The 22,415-nt window shown below is 36.1% G+C and overlaps 1 protein-coding gene across 1 annotated transcript in view; it reads right to left on the bottom strand.

Annotated features, from left to right (window-relative positions):
• The window catches only part of KCND2 (potassium voltage-gated channel subfamily D member 2), a 490,950-nt gene that overhangs the window by 62,679 nt on the left and 405,856 nt on the right, over positions 1–22,415 (bottom strand). The gene's annotated exons all lie outside the window — the stretch shown is intronic.

Raw genomic sequence — 22,415 nt, 5'->3', positions numbered from 1 at the left:
GTTTAAGAGATGAGTACTCATAAATACCCTCTCAGCTCTCCCACTCTCCTCCACTGCTGCAGAGGCCCAATAACCCTGCTGGTAACCAGAGGATGCTCTGGGGTGTTATGTAATGGAGAATATTCCCAAGACACAAAGTTTTTTAGTCTCCTACCCTCATTTTATTTATTTGTCTCTGAGGAGAAAAAAATAGAATTGCAAAATGAAGTCGACCTACACAAACTCCATGCTACAAAGAAGCACATTATTGCAATTTTCAAGTGTATTATCCAAGTAGTTTTTGAAAGAAGCCTAGGGATGATTTATGACCAAGTTTTTATATAAATCATAATTACTAAAACAGAATATTGATCCAAAAATAAAATGAGGGCCAATGCGCATTATAAATTTTATGATTTTGGATTTATTATATATATTTCAAGTAAATATTAGGTCCAAATGATACAGATGGTGACTTTAACTCACTTTTTTTTTAAACTTACTCTTTATAAACAAAAATCTAGCAAACTACGAAATTGGATTACTGAGCTGGAAACATTTCAGTTCAAAGAAAAAATTAAACCCCTATTTCAATGTATGTATCTGAAGCATAAACATTTAAAAAATTATTTGCAGTATTATTCACTGTGACTCAAAATTGGTGACAAGAAAAAAGCAAAGAATGCCAATGTTTCCTGGTATTCTGAATGGTGCTTGTTCAGTATTTTACTTTTGTGTCCTGTGTTGCATTTTTCTCTCCCAGAAAGTGAAAATTCAGTGTGATATTGCAAGTTAGGCCATGAGTTAGGCCCACTACTGTGCATTTTTCAACCCATAGTATTATTTTTCATAAGACTGCAACATAGTGACATTATGTGTGTACTGTAAGTATGATAAGGTTCTCTAAAACATCTCGAGGGATGGTGAAACAGAGGGGGGCACCAGTTGGAAGAGAGGATTGATTACGTGGAGTCTGCTTTTGGATACATTACTGAGTTATCCCATCTGCAAAAAAAAAAACACCAAAACTTCTTTTCCCCTTCATATTCAGAAGCTAGCTATTGGCATACAGGAGGTAAGACTTCCCTTCCTTGTGTTCAGTCATATATAAAAGATCTTTTTTGAGAGCAGTAACACTGGGAAATAGGGACAAAAGTATTTTCAGAGCAGTGCAGGTAGCTTTATTTTTAAAACCATAACAGGCCTGAGTCTTAGTCTTAAATTTTTTTTTCTTCAAGGATTATGTTCCAGAATCAAGATGGAGTCTTGAAACAAAGAATGAGGAAGAAAAACATGGTTTTCAGAAGCTCAAAGATGAGGACAATGAATTATTCATTGCTGTGTGTAGCATCTTCAGGATCTAGGAAGACCTCCATCTATACAGCAAGGTTGGGCAAATTGCAGCCCATGGGCAAATTTGGTCTGCCTCATGTTCTTGCCTAGCTTGGAAGCTAAGAATAACTCTTAAAGGTTTAAATGGCTGAAAAAATCAAAAGGATATTTTATGACACATAAAAATGGTATGAAATTCAAATTTCAGTACCTATAAAGAAAGTTTTATTGGAACTCACACATGTTCGTTTGTTTGTATATTTTCTGTGATTGCTTTCACATTACAACAGCAGAGCTGAATAGACAGCCCATGGACTGCAAAGCTGGAAATATTTACTCTCTGGTGCTTTACAGAAAAAGGCTTGTGGACTCCTGGTACAAGTTATGCAACTCTTCCCTAAACTGACATGTAGATCATTTGCAATTTTTTACATTAGATATAAACTCAGGGATAAACATATCTGTTACATAGTATATAGCTTTAGTTTTTGAAGTCCTAACTATTAAGAAAGCCACATTCATCCACATACTTGATTGAATCTGAGATCCAGGAACGTGTTCTCCAGATTACAGTAGGGCTTCAGACGCATAGTCCAGACTAGATGCCGAATGTGTTCCATACTTGCAATATTGCCTTGTCTACCCTTATCTTCCTATTAAAAGTACAATGGAATAGCTGAACCTCAATAACAAAAGAGATACTTTCGACAGAAATGAACTTTTTAAAAGGTAGAATGTTTTAAAAGGCAAATTTCAATCCCTATTTCACTAACTGTAAGGATTATGTATTTACGCACCCTTAATCTCATAGGAAACCTTGATTAGAATATGGCTAATTGTGATTCACCATTTAATCTTAATTTAGAATCAAGATATTCCTAAGTGGGGCTCCAGAAATGCAAGCATGTTTGATGTAAAGATCCTCCATATATCCCTCAGGGACCAATGTCCTGACATCTTCTAGAGTTTTCTAATTGCTTTCTGCTTAGTGTACAGAAGAGCATGTGGGGAGAAGGGGAATGATTAATCTTTTCAGTCTCTTGAATATGCTCCCTGAGACCTAGGAATTCTTGCTTCTTTTCCCTATAAAAGATTCAGTGGAGAAGCAGAAACAGATTCTAGTAAAACAACTCCTGATCACCAGGGGCGTGGGGGGAAGCACGAGGTTTTCATCTCATCGGAATGCTATCAGTTTCTACTTTTTCTTAGTGAGAGAGACTTCTTTAAAACCTGCCTTGACCAGAATGTTCCTTTGAAACTGCTTTTTCAAAGAGCTTTCTCTCTTATGCAGAACAAAACCTACTTTATCAGGATTCAAATAAAGCTGTAGGGTAGAAATTTAACTGCTTTTGTGACAGCAGATATGGAGTTGACACCGAAATGCTGAATGGAAACTAGATTCTGCAATGACAAACGGCTCATAGAACAGGTGTTGGCTATGCTTGAATTCGGATATTTCTGTCTTCAGCTGTGTGATCCTGCATTTATCTCAGAATTCCAGATTCTGCCAACCGACACCGTGGCATCTGATACCATCCTATCAACTTGCTAGTAGCACCGTGTTCCTCACACATTGTCAGATGGTTGTCCCTATACAGGTATTCTGATGGGAAAGAAGTGTTTGTGAGAACCTGGGTGGATTCCTGGGCCATGACAGGTCTAACAACTCTGTAGAATCCTTGGAGTTTATATGACCTTGGTGCTTAGATAACTACCAAGTCTGTAGGGGGAATCCTCTTTCTCCTAGTCTTGGTGGAGACATACACAGAGACACTACCTTTATGCACTCATCGACGTCGCTACCTCTGGGCCTTGCTGTAAACTTCTTCTGACTCTGAAGGTCTGCCATATTGTCTATAGGAGTCTACCCAGGGTAATTGCCCTGGGGCACTTGGTCTAACCAGGGTGTGTAACTTCCTTTGTATCTGAAAATAGTCTAGGAGTGCAGACTGACTTAAATTACAAGCTGGTGAGAATAAGATGAACAATATTAACCAATCTGCCATAGTCCTTATTATCTAAGGAGAAATTCACATACCCTATTATCATATTCCAGGAGTGCTTCTTGTAATTTTTTTTTATTATTAATCTTTGCCTCCTTGAAAATAACTTCTACTTACATGGAGTTGCTTAAGCCGTGAGGCCTGAGGCATTGAAATGCAGTGTGCTAACTTGAACTTTATGAAATGTATTTTAGCAAAGATGAACTTGCTATTTTTGAAGGCCCCAGGTGTAAGGCTACTCCACGCTAGCATGCACACAGAGTTCAATCCTTTGTACAAAATTAGGCCTTGTCTTGGGAGAGGCTTTCTAGTTGATCAGCAGCATCCCTTTTGCTTTTAGGTGATGATGAAGTACTCCATTTTCTTATTACAACTATTTTACTACACAAAGGCTCTATTTGGAGATGGCCCCTATTATCCCAATGGCTCATGTAGGAAGCCAGAAAAACATTAAAAAGAGAGAGAGCGAGAGAGAGCGAGAGAGAACAAGATGATTTTATACAAGCTTCAGTGGAATCATCTGTGTTTACTCCACCATAGCTACCATTGCTCTATCTGTATTTAAGCTCTCAGACCTCAAGTCTTCTGAGTATCTGAAGCACTATTTCCACTTCTGATTTATTTTTCTTCTTAAGGAAAAATGAAAGGGATTTAACTTTTTGATTATTTAGAATTCTCTTCCTCTATTTTACTTAAGTTTCTGAACTAGAACTTGCTTTTGTCATAACTATGCCAATCTGATCTGGTCATTGATTCTAGTGCTGTTTTCATTCTCCCTAATTTTCTTTTTTTCCTGAACATGAAATGTCCTAATTGTGTTACAATATTCAAGTTGTACATATATTAAATGCTAGTGTAATATTATTTTAATAATTATTCCTTTTGCTAAATATCTTAGAGAATAGAACTTTCACATTTGTTTTGGGTGTTTGCTTCTTGCACTGACTATAAAGATGTGACCAATATCTTTCCAATTAGTTCTTTTGATGTTATCCTTTTTCACAGAGGATAAAGCATTTCTGAGTTTCACTGACAACTTCCAACACTGTACCCTACAGAGTCTCTAGGAAACTCATTATTAGTGTGTCCTCTTTCTGACTTGTTTAAGAGATGTCAACCAGTACGTCACTATGGACTAAAGTTCCTCCTCCATCTCTCCTCACAGTGTCACCATCAGAGAAAGCAAATCAATAATTGTAGGACTTCTTCATTTACTCATCAAACATGCACTGAATGACAGGCACCATGCTTGGTGCTTGGTATAGAGGTTGGCTCCGATGGCTAGGAGGAGGAAATAATTAACTCTGGATGGCTTCTCTACTATCAGGATTGGTAAAAAGTCAGGATTTAACCAGATTGTTTTGGTGAAAAATTGCACTCCTATTAAATTTTGGGCGTAGTTATTGGTGTTTTCTTTTCCCACAGTCATACTCCTTTCTTCTTTCCTAAAAGAAGTCCAATTTTGCTCAGGTGTGGGCTAGTGTTTTCCTCTGAAAAAAATAAGATCCACCCAGTGTTTTGTGAGATAAACCATATGTTGTCCAAGTCCATCATGGCAATCCCATTTGTCTTTGCCAAGGATTGGTTTGACAACGACTGGACATAATGAAGCAGTTTTTGCCAACAGGCCAGTTGGGTAGTCTGTAGGAAGTCCCTGACACAAGGGAAAGCTGACACTCCTTTATTCATTTGGAAGTCGTTCTATGAAGATATGATACAGCTGCTGTAGTCATCTTAAAGCCCAAAGTGGGAATATTACCAACACACCAAATGAAGACAGAGCAGAAAAAATGGAACAAACATTATTAAGCTACTGAGTCAACCATGAAACTGCCTAACTCCAGATTTCTTGTTAAGAGAGATAATAAATGACTATTTCTCAAAGTACTTTTAGCTGAGCATTGTGTTATATATAGCTAAAGAATCTTAACTGATATATGTTACCACCATGTTTAGCATTCAAATAATCTGGAGTCATTGCTTCCTTTCTGAAGCCTTCCCTCAGCTTTAGCTGTGTAATGCTGTTATAATAGAGTGCTATGTCTTTCAATAATAATTAGAATGGCTGATCAGTAGGATGGGTTTTTAATACTATTAGTGAAGCCCTGGGGTAATTTTTGGCTGGTTCCATGGAGTCTTTGTGCTTTTTGGATATATTGGTGTCTTATGGAAAGAATAGCGCACCATATGAATCTTAACTCATTTTACATTCTATTTTAATTCACAGTCCTAGATTTTAATTTACTCTGTACTCTATCAATTAGGAAAAGTGACCATTACTGAAAATGTATTGAAAAGATTGTTGACTTTAATTTTTAAATATTCCAATAATATAATTTATTGTGTGCATCAACAGATGTATTATTGCTCTAATATTTGTTAATATTATCTTTCATTCCTCCACATATCTCTGAGGGAAATAACTGATATAATGAAAACAACCTTCACTTAGAGAAAACATACAGAAATTTTGTGAAATTGTGTTTATGTCCTTAATTTGGAAAAAGGAAAACCAGGAAAGGTTACTATTGCATTGATGAAATGAATTGCTTGAAGTTATGATAACTTATGTTCTAGCAGAGTTTGAGATTGTGTTTTTGAAAATGAGACGATAAACTACAATTAAAGTTAATTTATATTCATTACATTATGTTGGATTTTATCATTTGCTTTTAAGCAGAGTCTTTTCTATTGCACTATTATCTACTTAAAGTTTAACTGTGCCTTTTTGGGAGTTTCATTTAATTATCTCTAAGTCAGTATTAGCTGCTTAGTTATTCTAATTATGTTATTAAGTGATAAATAAAATTTTTATATATGGACATTCAGCATAGGATATTTCTATGTATGCTATTAAAAATAACTCTCAATCTTTGATATGAAACCAGCATTCACATACTCTGTTTTTTCTTAGAAATATTGCTGACAAGTAGGCTTCTTGATATTCAACAATGAAAATATGAATAATTATGACCAAAAGATAGAGGGAAATTATGAAGCCCAAAACTCATTTACGTAGCCACTCTAGTTTGAATGCAAGTAAATGGAAAGAAGGTTTGTACCTTTCTACCAAAATCATAATGCTTACTCCTTCATTTTATAGAGATGGATATAGAAATTATTTGTTACTGATGCATTTTAAATATTTCTAAGAGAAATGTCACCAGATGTCAGCGCAGGTGAAGAATGATGCTTGCAGAATGAATGTGTTTAGTTAGAACATGTTGGTCTTGTTTTTTCCTTCATCTTCCCCATTCCTCTCACTACCAAAACCTTCCCCACTGACGATCATAGAATCTGGAAGCATTACAGCTGGAAGGGATTTTATAATCCATGTACACCAACTCTATACCCCCCATACCTCTATCCAGGGAGGAAGAAACTAAGACACATAAATCCAAGGCTCCTAAATTATTTGGTAGCAGCAGAGGTCCTGAACTCCTAATTTCAGTCCAGTTCTCTGAAATAAATATTCTTGGGCAGTCTCAACTCCTTAGAGGCCACGTATCCCATCCAAATGCCGGTGTGAAATGTCTCCTTTGGATAATTGCATGTTTATACAGCTTGAGACGCACTACGTATGAATAAGTTGTTCAAAACAACTCAGTGCTTGGATATGAACTATGGGATATCTCCTGAAAACACTAATTAGCATGGTATTACTGATAGTCCAATAGCTACACCAACATGTAGTACCACATTAGCCTGTCAGTCAGGGCCCTCAGGACCATTGGAGACTTGTGTCTTTTGATCTGGTGTTGGGTGTTTATTAACTCTACCTGGATGACTTGCCAGTGCCTAAATCCTTTTTATCTAAAATTAAAGTCGTTACCATTTCCTACAACTGTGTTTCTTCATTTCTTTATTCAACAAGTATTTATTGAGTACTTCTTTGTGTTAGGTAGTGCTCTAAAATGAAGGATTTTCACAGCACTGAATAAAATAAACAAATTCCCTTTTCCTTCTTCCAGGGAGCTTACCTAATATTGGATTAGACTAAAAATAAATCAATATTTAATATAATAAAAGGTAGCAATAAAAACTTTGCCCATGAAGAAGCGTGAGTGGTCAGACAGGTGGTGGGCTAGGGAAAAATATGCACTGGGTGGCCAGAGAAGGCCTCTCTAGTATGACAGTTAATTGAAGATCCTATGTATGTGGCACTTGGCATGTGTTGTTTTGCCTTGTAATTTGTTTTATCCCTTCATTATTAGGTACCTTTTTGTTGTGAGGCGAGCTGCCTGGTATTACACTGGATGAAACAGTCACAGGTTGTTGAACTCACAGGGATCACACTCTAGAATCAGAGATCACATGTGTACACAGGAATAGCTAAAACAAGGAAGATAATGGTAAATGAAGGAGATAAATATTGGTAAAGTGCCAGGGGGTTCAGAAGATGGAAAGAAAATGGAGAGAGTGCTTATTTGTATTAATCTTGTCTTCCCAAACACATATTAAGGAGGTGGGCATGATACATTTTTCTTCTTTTTACTTCACCTTCCTAGCACAGTACCTTCCCCGTTTGTGCTTTGTTTGGACTATAGAAGTTTGTTGTAGGTGATGAGTATTGTTTTAGTGGCTGCTCTCATTTAAATTGCCCTATAGGAGGCAAGTATTCACATGTAAATGAATCATGTCTAAAACGAAAGGCAGCTTTTTCTTTTAATTCTCTTATCTGAGTCTACCCAAATTTAAACCATCTCCTGACTTCTTCCTCTGTCTTAACCTATCAGTAGGTGCAGTGTGAAGAGACTTCTCTGTGTCCTGTCAATCTACGCAGGTATTAGGGGCACATGCGCAACACATGTATAAGTGAATAAATGAAAGGACTTCTTTTTGGGAATTGAGTTCGGCATTATTCAAATAACTTATAAAATGGACTTTTTATGACTGAAGGGAACAGAGAAATGGAGAAAATTTTAAGTCTAAAAAGAAGCTCTTAAAGGCGATATACAACTGGACTCCATGGTTATTTTTATTGGAGCAATAGACATCTGCTTCTAGTGTTTGATTAGGTCACCATTTTTTAAGCAGGTAAAATCTTAATAATAATTAAAAGAACATAAGTATGTATATGCATAAAATATGCTGCCTATGCATTTAAAGACAGCAGGACTGTCTCTTTTGTGATCTCTTTCGAATCCCAAGTGTCTCATTTTAAGAAGGATCATTTTAGTTCCTTTTTCAGTCAAAAAATTAAACCGTTTTAATTTTCTGTGGGAAGAAGCCCCCAAAGCCACATAGAAGTTTTTAATCCTGCCCTAATATAAGCTGAATTCTCCAAAATGCCTGCCTCTGAGGTAAACAGAATCCATTAAAAAGTAGTTATTAAGCCCTGTGAACAGAAAACAATATTAGAAGCCTAAAAGTGATAGCTTTGGGGCAATGAAACTCATTGGAAGTAGAGTACAAAGGCAGGAACAGGAAAGGGAGAGGGATCCTTCAGTATAAAAAAAGATTATGATGAAAAATATAACTAATTTGCATTTTCATTGTTTCTTTCAATAAAAATCTCAAGAAACTTTACAGGACAAGTAGGGTGATAAAATGAAGCCTCAGGGTAGGCTACCAGATGGAATAATATAGACAGGAGGGAAATGTATACAAATCTGGAAACTTCACTGCTTATGTAAGCTATGTAACTGCTTAAGCATGTTTTCTGTCTATATTCCCTAGCACATTTAGTGCTTTTCAAGGGCTACTGTTTAACAACAATATACATATTTTAGAAAGAACTGTTACCTTAGAAGTGTAACTCAAAAGTCAAGTACAATTGGGTCAAGTTTCTATGTTGTGAACTAAAACTTACACACATACCAAAAGCTGGACTTTTGTTTCAGAGTATGTCCTTGTTGAGAGAAAATATAAATATATATAAAATATATAAAATAAGTATGAGAAAATGAAATATACGTATTATACAAACACATACACATATGTGTGTGTGTCTTAAGAGCTCTAGGAAATAATATATATATATGTACACACATATATATACACACACACACATATATATACACACACACATATATATACACACACATATATACACATATATACACACATATATATACATACATATAGATATACACACACATATAGATATACACACATACACACACACACACATATATATAAATATATATATATACACACACATATATACACGTTTTTTTTGTGGTACTAAGTCCTATGCAATTGAATACAATACAGAATCAGAAATTCACAATTCTTATTTAGCTTCTGGTATAAATGTAGGTGATGTTCTTGCTAAGGTTAGATTCCCCTAACTGTCTTACAGTTAATATTCAGAAATCATAATGAAGTTAAATGTAACCCATGCTAACACAGTGCATGTGTTCTGTTCAGATAAGGCTTATTTTCAATAAATGGCATAAAGGATCAGCCTCAGTCTCAATTCATTACAGCCCTCTATTGCACTGACAATTCAACAAAAATGGCTCATAAATTAATGATTATATTTCCAATAAAATATATAGATGGAACACAGATTAAGCTATATGGACTACTGATTAGTTTCATGAACCCTAAAATAACACTTGCTATACATATTCTTACTGACCCAGAAAATAAGCTTTAATCTCCTTTCAAAACATAAGCCAAACTTAGTCAACTTAGAAATTAAAGAACTCATTCATATTGCAATCTTTTTCTACTGAAACTAGTCTTTGGAGTATCTTAGCATTTAGAAAGCAAAAATGAAAGTACTAACATCACATCTAACAATCGGAGATGATGTTTCAAGGACTAAAGAACCTCATCTAATTTATGCTCTTAATGTCTCTGAAAGTAAGTGTTCCAACATCCTATCTTCTAGATATTAAAATTTTTCTTACATTTAGATCAGCATTGGATCTTTTATATATACTTGGCCTTCTCACCACCAATTATAGATGGTCATGGAAGTTCAATTCAATAGCAGACCCACCTCTGTCCTTAACTATTTCACAAAAATTAGCTGAATAGGGAGTATGGGGGACTGGCAAATGGTCTCTCTCATCTTATTTTCATCAGTCTTTCCTAGATCTTATGAGTTTCTTGGCTTATTGGCTTACTCTTCCCTGGAACTGATTCATTCCAAGGTGACTGACTACCACAGGCACTCTGATGTCACTCATGTAAATGTTGTATATTCCCATTTACTCATAGTATCTTTATGGTAGCTCTGTCTCTATTGCCATCAATTCTTAAAAAAAGAATAGGCCCATTGCCTATAATTTCTGCCTTTAGTCAGTTTCAAGGGCTTTGTTATAGTCATCCTCTGATCCTGACAGTCTGATCGCTGCCAGGGTCTCCAATATATGAATAACAGTTTTTACCTTACTGTGATCATGCACTTGTTTGATTTTTCCATAGTGATTGGCCACTGAATCAACAGAATGCTTATTTAATCAGGACCAAATTGCACTATTTATGATTTTATGATCTCAGGTTTCTGTCTTTCAACAACAGAGCAAATTTGATTGCTTCACGTAAGTCTTTTTAAAAAGATACTATTCTTAGTTCTTATGTAGACTGTAGTCACCCAGATTTCTTTTTTCCTTTCTATCCTGAATCATCAAACAATTGGATTTGTAAGCATTTTAGTCATTGTACTTTGAAACAGCCAGAGACACAGGGGAAGAAATATTGTAAGAAAACTGGAAAATAAGTCTGGTACCATGGTAAATATATGTACAGTATTTCTCAAGAGAGATGTAAATCATTGATCAGGATTTTTGCTCACTTCTTAACTCATCTTTGTTATCTTGAAGTATATCTATCTTCAAATGAATCAGATTATAGTATTCAATGCATTATTAAAGAAATATGAGTTTGTGACCAATATAGAATTCCTGTATTCTAAAATGCATGAATGTAGTGGTAAACCAGAGACAGAAAATATTCCAGGTAATGCTACAACCCATACAATTTAAAGTCATCCAGAAACTAAAGTTAGTGCAGTTAAATTCAATGATGCAGAGCTGATCACAGTAGGACTACATGATGCCTAAACTGCAATTCAACAAAGTGAAATTCATTAAAAATGCATTTTCAGTTAATGATAAAATTCTCTTTAACTGCAAAAAAGAAAGGGAAGCATTTTTAAAAAGACCACACACACACACACACACACACACACACACACACAGTCATAGAAAATCCTTTCAATATTGGCAATTGAAATCTATCTAGCCAAAACAATTCAATACAACAACCATTTATTGAGCATCTCTAAGAGCTAGTGCTTTGGTGCTGGGAATAAAAAAAAATGAGTCAGTGGATACAAACTGGCCAAGGGGTCAACAGCCATATAGCTCATTATTATACCATGATAAGTGAGATCATTGAGGAATAAGCAAAGTGTCATGAGAGCATAATAACATTTGGGGTCATTCTCATTCCTGACATCCACGTTCTGGCTGAATGCATATAGGCCTGAGATGGAAATAGGTATGTGGCAGATGGGTAGTCTCTCTACGATTCATTCTTATACATATTCCAGAAACTCAGACATATGCTGCACATAAGCATGCATTCACCATATAAAAACAGGGGAAACTCAATAAAGAATCATAAAGTTAAAAACCCACAGAGTTACTAAACTTCAGTAGTGTGAACAGAGTTCAACAATTTGTATTGATTCTAAATAACTAGATAGATGAATAAGTTGTCATTTGATGAAAGGCTTATAGGAAGAACAGGTAAATAAAGCCATATTTCCAAAAAAAAAAAAAAAAAAAAAAAACTTCAGATAAGAAAAGTTTGTTTTTTTTTAACTTTTTTAAAACAAATTTTATTTTTTTAAGTATTTTTAAAATATTTATTTATTTTTGAGAGAGACACAGAGTGCGAGCAGGGGAGAGGAGAGAGAGAGGGAGACACAGAATCTGAAGCAGGCTCCAGGCTCTGAGCTGTCAGCACAGAACCCAACATGGGGCTTGAACCCACAAACAGTGAGATCGTGACCTGAGCCAAAGTCGGACGCTTAACTGACTGAGCCACCCAGGCACCCTGTTTTTTTAACTTTTAATCAAGGCTGGGATAAGATGAAGTTTTAGTAAATGGTCATCATAAAAATTCTGTAAAAATCAAGGAATTACTTTATAAAGCAATGTACACTGAAGGTATATTTATTTTGAAATCAGTTTTGTTTTAAAGGCATACTTTACTATTTAACTTTTTTTGAGAAAAGAACACTCCCCCCACATATATACTCTGGGTGAAATACAAGTAGAATGCAGCAATATTAATTTGAGGGCCTTGGGGCTTATGGGCATATGTGGTTGACCATGAAGCCAGAAGGTTTACGAAACTGTAGAACTGGGAAGACATACCAATAAATTACTTTTAGAATGTGGTTCTAATTTTTTCATTGGAGAAGGGAAAATTTAATAACTGGAAGGATTAGGGTATTTATCTGAAAATATTTATCTACAAAAATTCTCAGACACATAGAATATAACCGGGTCTACTAATGGCTTTCTCTCAGGAAATTCTAGATACAATTTAACATGTCTAAACCTACACTCATTCCTCAATTTATTCTTCCATCAATTTACATTTATTGAACTCATATGAGACCCTTAGGATGCAAAGACAAGGCTTTTCAAAGACGTTAAATCTAGTGCCTTAGATCCATAGGTAAAGCATCTATTATTGGACTAATGTATATAAAATGCTATTGGAACTCATTAGAGGTGCACGTAGATTAGGCTTGCCTGCAGTAGGCCATTTAAGTAAGGCTTTTTACAAGGGTCATCTGTGTTGACTTTTGAAAAAAAAATAGAGTTAGGTAGGTGAAGAAGGGACAAAGGCATGGAAGGAGGAGCAGTTAACATGCAAACACTCCATGTTGTTTAGGAAGTCTGGAGTGCAGACTAGGGAGGCCAGTGACACTGATGTGTCCCTAGGTCATGGAGGGCATTTTACGCCATAATGAGAATTTGGATTTTATTTTGTAGGCTATGAGGAAGCATCAGAAGATTTATAGCAAGGTCACGACGTAATAAGATTTGCATATTGGTAAGCTCATTCTGGCTGCAGTGCAAAGGATTGATTAGAGCAGGGCAAGACCAGACAGGAGACCAGTTAAGAGTCTGCTGAAGCATTTAAGTGAAAAATAACGGCATGGATAAGGAGGATGGGCTTGACATCTGTAGGATTAACATGATCTGGTAACTGAATAAGAATGGTGGTGAAGAAACTGAATGTACCAAAGAAGACTCCCAGATTTCTGGTTCAGCAACTGGTTAGATGTAGATGCCTACCATCAGTGTGGGACTAAAAGAAGAGAAGCAGATTTTGAGAGAGATAAAGTGAATTTAATTTTAAACATGTTAGGTTTTGGGAAGTTATGAAGCATACAGTTTGAGATAACTAGAATGCTGTTATATTTATGGATCTGGAGCTGAAGAGAAGAATCTTGTACTAGTTTGCTAGGGTTACCATAACAAAATGCCACAGAGTGGATAATTTAAAGAACACAAATTTGTTTCTTGTAGTTCTGGAGGCTAGAAGTCCAAGATCAAGGGGTTGACAGATTTGGTTTCTTCTGAGGCCAATTCAGCCCATAACAGATCTGATCTACAGATAGATTTGAGACTCACTGACAATTGCTGCTAATTTAAGAACCATAACAATAGATGGATCACCCAGGGAGAATGTAAAAATTATATTTGGCTCTCAGGATTGACCTGGAAGATGAAGTCCAGGGAACTCTATATATAGATCATGAAAAATGATACAATAGTCCGGATGGAAGAGCAAATTGGAAATTTTTACGTCAAAATGCAATTTTATCTATGACTTTCAAAGCTCCAGAGGCCTATGGCTCTACAGAAATCCTTATATACTATTAACCTCTCTTCATTTTTTTTTTTAATTTTTTTTTTCAACGTTTATTCATTTTGGGGACAGAGAGAGACAGAGCATGAACGGGGGAGGGGCAGAGAGAGAGGGAGACACAGAATCAGAAACAGGCTCCAGGCTCTGAGCCATCAGCCCAGAGCCTGACGCGGGGCTCGAACTCACGGACCGCGAGATCGTGACCTGGCTGAAGCCGGACGCTTAACCGACTGCACCACCCAGGCGCCCCAACCTCTCTTCATTTTTATAGACAGTAGAGTCATCTTTTGAAACAAATTTCATTGAGGGTGTATGTGAACTTTTTCCTTCATATTTCATTATCATTGCCGTTATTACATGTGTTAGTGTATATGAGACTGGTTACTATGGAAAAACAGATGATTAAAAGGAGATTTAGTATGGGATTAGTATGGGATAAGATCTGAAAGGTTTCTCTTAGCTTCTTATTAGTGCTGTAGACTTCTTAACTCATGCAAGCCAATGGTGAAAAGACTCTGCTTCTGGCAGTTGCCATTTCTATATTCCAGTTAGAGAGGCTCAGGGTTTGGGAAATCGTGGAATTTTTTTTGTCCTTTTCAAGTTGGAGACAGCAGTCCTAGACAGCGTTCCAGTGGGGTGTCTCATGGTATCTCTTTACCTATGCAGAAGCCTAGTAACCAAATGGAGTCAAACTGCTTGTTTTCCTTTAGCTGGAAAACAAACTGTAGTTAGCAAACTGTAGAAACAGTGTTTCATCATATCCATTATTTTCTCTTCTAGTTCTCTGAATTTATCTAAAGTCCATTGGCAATGACATTCTAGGAGGTTAGGAAAAAAATCACAGAGTTACTTCAGAAGCCAAATAAATGTAAGCTCTATACTCCTGTTTGTATGATACTTTGGGTGACCTTGGAAAAGGACATGGTTGAAACTCAAGAGATTTGTTTGTACCCTATATAGAATACTACTCTTGGATAATTCATTGCTATTTGGACCTCAGTTTTACACATGGGAGATAATGAGGCTAGACCATCATTATTTTTTTCCTCATGGAAATAAAACTCTGTTTATTAAATCCTGTTCACTTGGTTCTGCTAAGATCCATTTTCAACGTCTTAATATTTTACAATTATTATGGCTTCCCTAAAAGGAAAGAGATTTACCAATCCATTTATGCACTGAATTAGGAAGAATGGACTGTTAAAGTTCCCTGAGAACAGCTGTTTAGAAACAAGATCATCATAAAATACTTTTAGAAGAAACCAATCAAATTTGCAACTGGTCCTGGATAACAAAGAAAAACGTCAATGTAGTGAAAGATAAAAATGAAATGATTTGGTACCTCTATCATCATAAATATCAATGAGCACTGTAATTTTATGTTGCTGAAATTGGCACTAGGGCATTATTGATTTTCTGTATCATCTAATGGTTTCCTGCAAATATCTTTTATAAAAGTGCATTATATGTCTTCTTAATAATCTTTTCTTGAGTCATATACTATCAAATCTTGCAGAATACTATTCATTCAGCAGTAAGTTAAAGCCATCAAACACATTTCTATTAAAATTTTATTAGACTTGAACTAATACCCTGAAACTGATACAATGTAATTTTACTATTCATGCAGCCATCTTGATTATTTTATGTAAGAAACATTTTAAAAATCAGAAACACTTTTTAAAAGGACTATTCAAATTTATTATAATTTTACTTTTTGGCATTTTTAGTGCAGGGATAATTATTTTAAAGGCCTATTATGACACCTTTCCTTTCTCAGGAAAGCCCCCTTCTCTTCTCCCACCTCCCCCAGGGCTTTCACTTGGGCAAAAAAGATATTCTCAGATCATGACCAAAGTGAAATGTGTGTGTTAATTTTGTTCAATCCCCTGCTTTATATCATGACATAGAAGAATCACTGCATCACACAATGTTGGAAATATAGAAGATAGAAGATAATTACTGAACTTTATGTTACCATTGATGTGTGAAATTTTTCAAGGAAGAAAATCCATTCATTTGGATAACAGGCACACTGGTTAAATGCACAACTTTCTCCCATGAAAAATTTATTCTTAACACTTTTTTTTTCTCTAGTAAGCCATTGTTTGAGAGTGCTTCAGTGAATTTTGATTTCATTTGGAGGATATGAGACACTCATATTTTAATATGTATATTTTTTCGGTCTCTCAGAAATGGTAATAAACTTTTTAGTTGCGGAAGTATTTAAAGGTGCCTTGTGCTTCTATTTGGGGCAGTCAGTGTGTAATCAGTTTACTCTGGTCTTACATGTCGTCTTTACCTTCTTACTCTTGGGAAGAGGATTTGTGTTACTTGTGAGGGAAAGAAGCTGAGGTCAAGTGGAGGGATGTGTCTGGCCCAGTTGTCTCTCTTCACTTTTTCTTTCTTTCTCCTTTTTCTGAAGTTCAAGAAAGAGACAAGTTTGGGTATATTCACGTCTGCTGAGTGGAGACAGAAATTGGATTACTAAGAGGAGGTTAGATATATTTAGTTGAAGAACTCTAATATTTTTAGATAAAATGAGAATCATGAGGTATTTCTCATGCTCTCCAGTTTTTCTTAAGACCACTCAGAAACTGAATATGGGGCTGCAGGCCCATTAATCTCATCCATTGTGTAGTTTCTTCCATTCTTATTACATACATGAGTTACTCTGGCCCAGAATATGTTGCTTCTTAGTTTTTGATCTACATACAGCATAAAGTTCACATTTTTCTTCGTCATTACTATAATTAACTAGCAATGCAACTAAGACAATGTGTTAACCCAAACTTGGATTTATGGATGGCTGCATGGATTCTGGGACCACCTTGAAGTTGTATGCAAACGACTTTGTATACATGCACAGAGCCTTTACTAGAATTTTAAATGTCTCCCCAAATTAAGAATCTTTGTAAATGGATCACACTGCTCTAACTAAAAGCCATGCCAGGTTTTCCTTATCAAATTTAAAATGAGAAATCATAGCCTATTCTCTTTGCTATAGTAAGTCTTGCTCTACTAGGGAGAAAGGAGTCTAAGTTTATAGTCTGCTGCTTTCTGCCTAAACCATAGATTGTAGATTGATGTCCAGTTTGCGATATATTTTCTTTTATACAGTCTTTTGTAGGACTTACATAGTCTTCTCTCTTTTTCTCTATTTCTTTCTGTTTTTTCCTCTCTCTCCTCCCACTCTTCTCTCACTTGTCCTTTGTCTCTTCTCTGTGTAGCAGAAAAGGACAAATTAGAGAACTGAGACCTAGTGTGTAAAAATTTGGCCCTAAAATTTCTTTACTGCTAATGTCTTAAGTGTTGAGGGATTCCCCTCACCCCCTTGAATTGCCTAGAGAACTACCTGTCAGTGGTAGGTAAAAAGGGGCAGGTTGAAGCATTATCCTTTGCTGCAGTTTGGTTTTGGGTGTAGTGGAGGAACCTAGTGGTTAAGGCTAGGCTATCTGTGGTGACTTAGCTTAGCAAACTCTGGGGTGGGTCCAGATGGTATGCATTGGAGATGCTTCTACAAGAACTTACACATATCTCACAATTGGACAAAAAACAAGAAAATGGGGACGTTCTCACTTGCACATATGTTAATTTATCCTTGAATAAATACGGATGCAAAACTCCAATCTGAATTTCCTAAGAGTAACCTACGATAACACGTACATTTCATGGCCTGGTTTTATCAGAATGGCACTATTCTAGTGTGTACTAGATTGCACATTCTTTAAGTCAAATAACTGCATCTTTTACAGTAGTATTTTTAGAAACTAGTTGGCGTGGGCACCTGGGTGGCTCAGTTGGTTAAGCATCCAACTCCTGATTTGTGCTCAGGTCATGATCTCATGGTTCCTGAGTTTGAACCCCGCTGATCTCCCAGTTCATGATTTCGAGCCCCACATTGGGTTCTGCACTGACAGTGCAGAGCCTGCTTGGGATTCTCTTTCTTCTTTTCTCTCTGCCCCTCCCCCGCTTGCATGCATGTGTTCCCTCTCTCTCTCTCTATCTCAAAAATAAATAAATAAACTTAAAAAAGAAAAAACAAAAAGAAACTATTTGCATACCTGGCACATATTAGGTATTAAAAACTGACTACTTTCTTTTTTGTTTTAATTTTTTTATTAACACTTATTTTTTTGAGAGTCAGAGAGAGACAGAGCACAAGCAGGGGAGGTGCAGAGACAGGGAGACAGAATCGGAAGCAGGCTCCAGGCTCTGAGCTGTCAGCACAGAGCCCGATGCGGGGCTCGAACCCACAAGCCGTGAGATCATGACCCAAGCCGAAGTCAGTCGCCCAAAGGACTGAGCCACCCTGGTGCCCCTACATTTCTTAATCCTATGTGGTAGGAATTCACTTTTTCTCCTTGCTGATTATGGTTTTTCTGTTCATTCCTCATTTTCAAGGTCATGAATCACAATGTTCTTTAAATCTCATTTGTCCCTCCCCTTTCCCCAAAACTGTTATACTTAGAAAAATGGCTGACAATTTATCAGATTGTTCCAATTAGAAATATTTTACAATATAATGTGGGATGGCATGATGAACTCACGTGTGAATACTTATCAAACCTGCTTGAGTTTTTATTTTTATTTTTTTAATGTTTATCTTTGAGAGAGAGAGAGAGAGAGAGAGAGAGAGAGAGCATGAATAGGGGAGGGGCAGAGAGAGAGGGAGACACGGAATCTGAAGCAGGCTCCAGGCTCTGAACTGTCAGCACAGAGCCCCTACACGAGGCTCCAACTCATAAACTGAGATCATGACTTAAGCTGAAGTTGGATGCTTAACTGACTGAGCCACCCAGGTGCCCCAAACCTGCTTGAATTTTTAAAATAAAATCCTTTCAAATTTCTGAAAGACTTGTACTCAATCATAGTTTTCTTAATAATTCTGTTCTCTCCTCCAATATTCTCTTCTGATTGATTTGGGATTCTGTCCAATCAAGAACTTAACATTTAGTATGTTCAGGTATTCACAAAAATATTGACCATAATTGAAATACTACCTATAATTACTAATGGAGCAATTGTAGATTTATCCTTGATTGGGTGTGCATGCTTATGGATAACTTTCCCATTTGTTATCTGAATAACTGTACTTGTAAAATAAAAGATACAACCACAGAAAGATCCAATCTAGTTTGATCATTGCAAAACTATTGGAAGAAAAAGAGATGGGTTGTGTGAGTCAATTATCGTAAAGAGAATGGAAAGTAAATGACTCCAGTGATTTCTTTTAGATTAGTAAAGCAGTACAGAAAGCCTCCCAATTCCCCGTCTTCCTCCTTAACTAATTTTATGTTGGCTTTATTGCTAGCAAGTCCAGAGGCATACACAACACCTCTCCTCCATACCCTGAAGGAATTAAAGCTGTTGACAAGATTTGGAAGAAAACAGAGAACTTGAATCTCTTTTGGTGCTATACAGGCATGTGACTCAGTAAAATAAAACTAGCTAATGAGGAATTAACTCAATTTAAGATAATGAAAAGTGCACTGATATATCAAGGAAAGGTGTACATGTAAAACACATTGAGCTTGGGATTGCCTAAGAGAGAAGTAGATGTGTCTTATTCAACTTAAATATCTGGTGTGTTTTTTAAATGTAGAGCTACAAAAAGACATAAATGATTATCAACTCGTCAACCAACTAACTCATAAAATCAGATTATTTCAGCAATTTCTCAATAGTTTGTTTTATAATGATGTTACACAAAGATTATTTCCCTCCACCTATCATCCCCTTAAATATCTACTTGTTTGCATTATAACCAAGTGGCAATAAGTAATTAAGTTTATAAACTGGAGTGCCACTGCCATCCACACAAAACTCAACTTTTCTGGAAATATTATCAGTATTTGAGTCCCTGGGTTTTAAAATATGGATAATTAAAACAAACATGGCTTCATGGATCTTGTAAAATAAAAAGTAATAATCCAGAAAAAATTACATGAAATATTATATTCAGCTTCTCTGTAGACAGATACCCTTTTATTTTTCTGGGTATGAGGCCTGGGACTGTAAGATGAAAATTTGGTAAATATTCTGATACTATTTGGTTTGAAAGTTATGGCAGAGTTTACCTATTTCCAAATACCCTTTATGGGTATCAGATTCTAGTGTTGCTACTTATCTTTGAGGTTTTGTTTTCTATGTGTAAATCAACTTGATTCTGAATTCTAGTTTCCTTGGGTACAACTCTCCAAACTTCCAATTTTTTATGACTTTTGAGTCGGAATAACTAAGAAAAAAAATCGTCCTTTTCCCGAAGTCCTGCAAACTTACTGTGAATGACTTGATATAAACATCAGAGAAATTGCCACAATAACTCATGTTTAGACAATCTTCATGCCTGTTGCTATGTGGGCTACTCAGAGAATTTGCCTGAATCTTGATGATATTTTCAGAGACATTCAAACCATAAAAGATGCTTCAACCCTGATATATAGAAATCTTCACTGGCTGCTCCCTGGGCTCAAAAACTAATTTATGATTTGTTCCAATAATTAACCATCCTTTCCTTCTGTTTTTGTAGAAATGCTTTATTAAATACTTGACTTCTTGTACAATAGAAGCCTAACTTGAAAGGCCAGGTTCATCACCACCTCCTAAAATAAGACACAACTTTTAACTGAACTGACCTATATTCAAGACTAGCAGACTAATCAGTGAAATAATGGAGCAATCTACCAGCTCAGGTTTTAGTATATGAAACTTCCAGGGAAGTTTCAAAGAAGGGAACTGATGGGGTTCAGAGCAGGCTGCCCCATTGCCTGACACTTTGGCATGTGGATTATTTTGAGCTGAAGATAATCAAGGCCAGAAAGACCCAGGAAGAGCTTTTCAGCTCCCCTTTAAGTGCCTAAAAGAATTTAGGTAAAGGGCCTGATCTTGGAAGAGAGCTATCACCAGAGACAGCTACAAACAGTAGGGGCTAGGTGTGGTAGTAAGCTGGGGCAGTTCAGCCTATTTATTCAAATTCCTCTCTGTGTCCAGTTGTCTCTGCATGGCATGCCAAACATTTGCTTACCAAACATTTGGTCTTCCCATTTTCCTGTGATTTATCCTCCTTCCTTTTGATGTCCCAGATTCCTACCTTCTTCTTAGCTCAAGATGGCATACACACTTCAATTGCCTGACTCAAATTTGCTTTTCTTTGGTTAATCTGTCCTATGTCAGTTTAATTAATAGACTAGCCAAAAGAACCTAAAAAGGTAGAGAAAAAATTTTTTCTCCCCTAATATGTAAACATATTTTTGTGAGCATAGGAAAAAGTGAGGAAATATAAATAATACATAGATTAGTATCAGTTACATCAGGGAAATGAAACTGGAGAATGTTAGGGGTAAATGATTACATTGTTTTCTTTATTCTTTTTTTTTTTTTTTTCAACGTTTATTTATTTTTGGGACAGAGAGAGACAGAGCATGAACGGGGGAGGGGCAGAGAGAGAGGGAGACACAGAATCGGAAACAGGCTCCAGGCTCTGAGCCATCAGCCCAGAGCCCGACGCGGGGCTCGAACTCACGGATCGCGAGATCGTAACCTGGCTGAAGTCGGACGCTTAACCGACTGCGCCACCCAGGCGCCCCTGTTTTCTTTATTCTTTATTGTAATTTTATTGTTATAGCTAGCTGTTTTGCTCTTAGAATAAAAAAACTGAATAAGAAAGTAAAAGTTTATAAAAATTTGCAGTCATTCTTAAAGTTTCATTTATTATAAATTAGCAAAATCATTATGAAATTGGAAGACTATCATGGAGTTGTCATCTTTTAAACTGTCCCATTATTTCGTAAAATAAAAACATTTAAATATCATGCATGTAGGGAAGGCATAAAATCACTTAATCAAAAATCACATTTTTATTTTGCACTTCTTATTGCTGATTGATGAAATCTGATCAAAAACTGACCTCGTTTGTATCCTCTCCTTTTTGTTAAAATGGTCAATGTGGACTGAAAGTGGATTCCAATATTAAGAAAAGTGATGTTATTATTTCCCTAAGACAAGTAGTTAGAAAGTTCTCTAAGACATTAGAAGAGGAAATTAAATTACTTTCAACATACCGTTTACCATCATATGCACAAATATACCTTCCCCAGTCATTTTACTTAATAGGTATCCTCTAGAGAAACCTGCTCTTTCACATACTGAGGCTCGGCCCAGATTGTTTGGAGCACTCCAAAGGATTTCTGATTACACTAAAATAGTTCTAGTTATATACCTGGGTAGTCATCCTTATAAACAAACAAA

This window comes from Leopardus geoffroyi, chromosome A2, assembly GCF_018350155.1.
Source record: "Leopardus geoffroyi isolate Oge1 chromosome A2, O.geoffroyi_Oge1_pat1.0, whole genome shotgun sequence".
Taxonomy (NCBI): Eukaryota; Metazoa; Chordata; class Mammalia; order Carnivora; family Felidae; genus Leopardus; species Leopardus geoffroyi.
The sequence above is the reverse complement of the archived record's forward strand: the minus strand, read 5'-3'. Positions and strand labels throughout refer to the sequence as shown.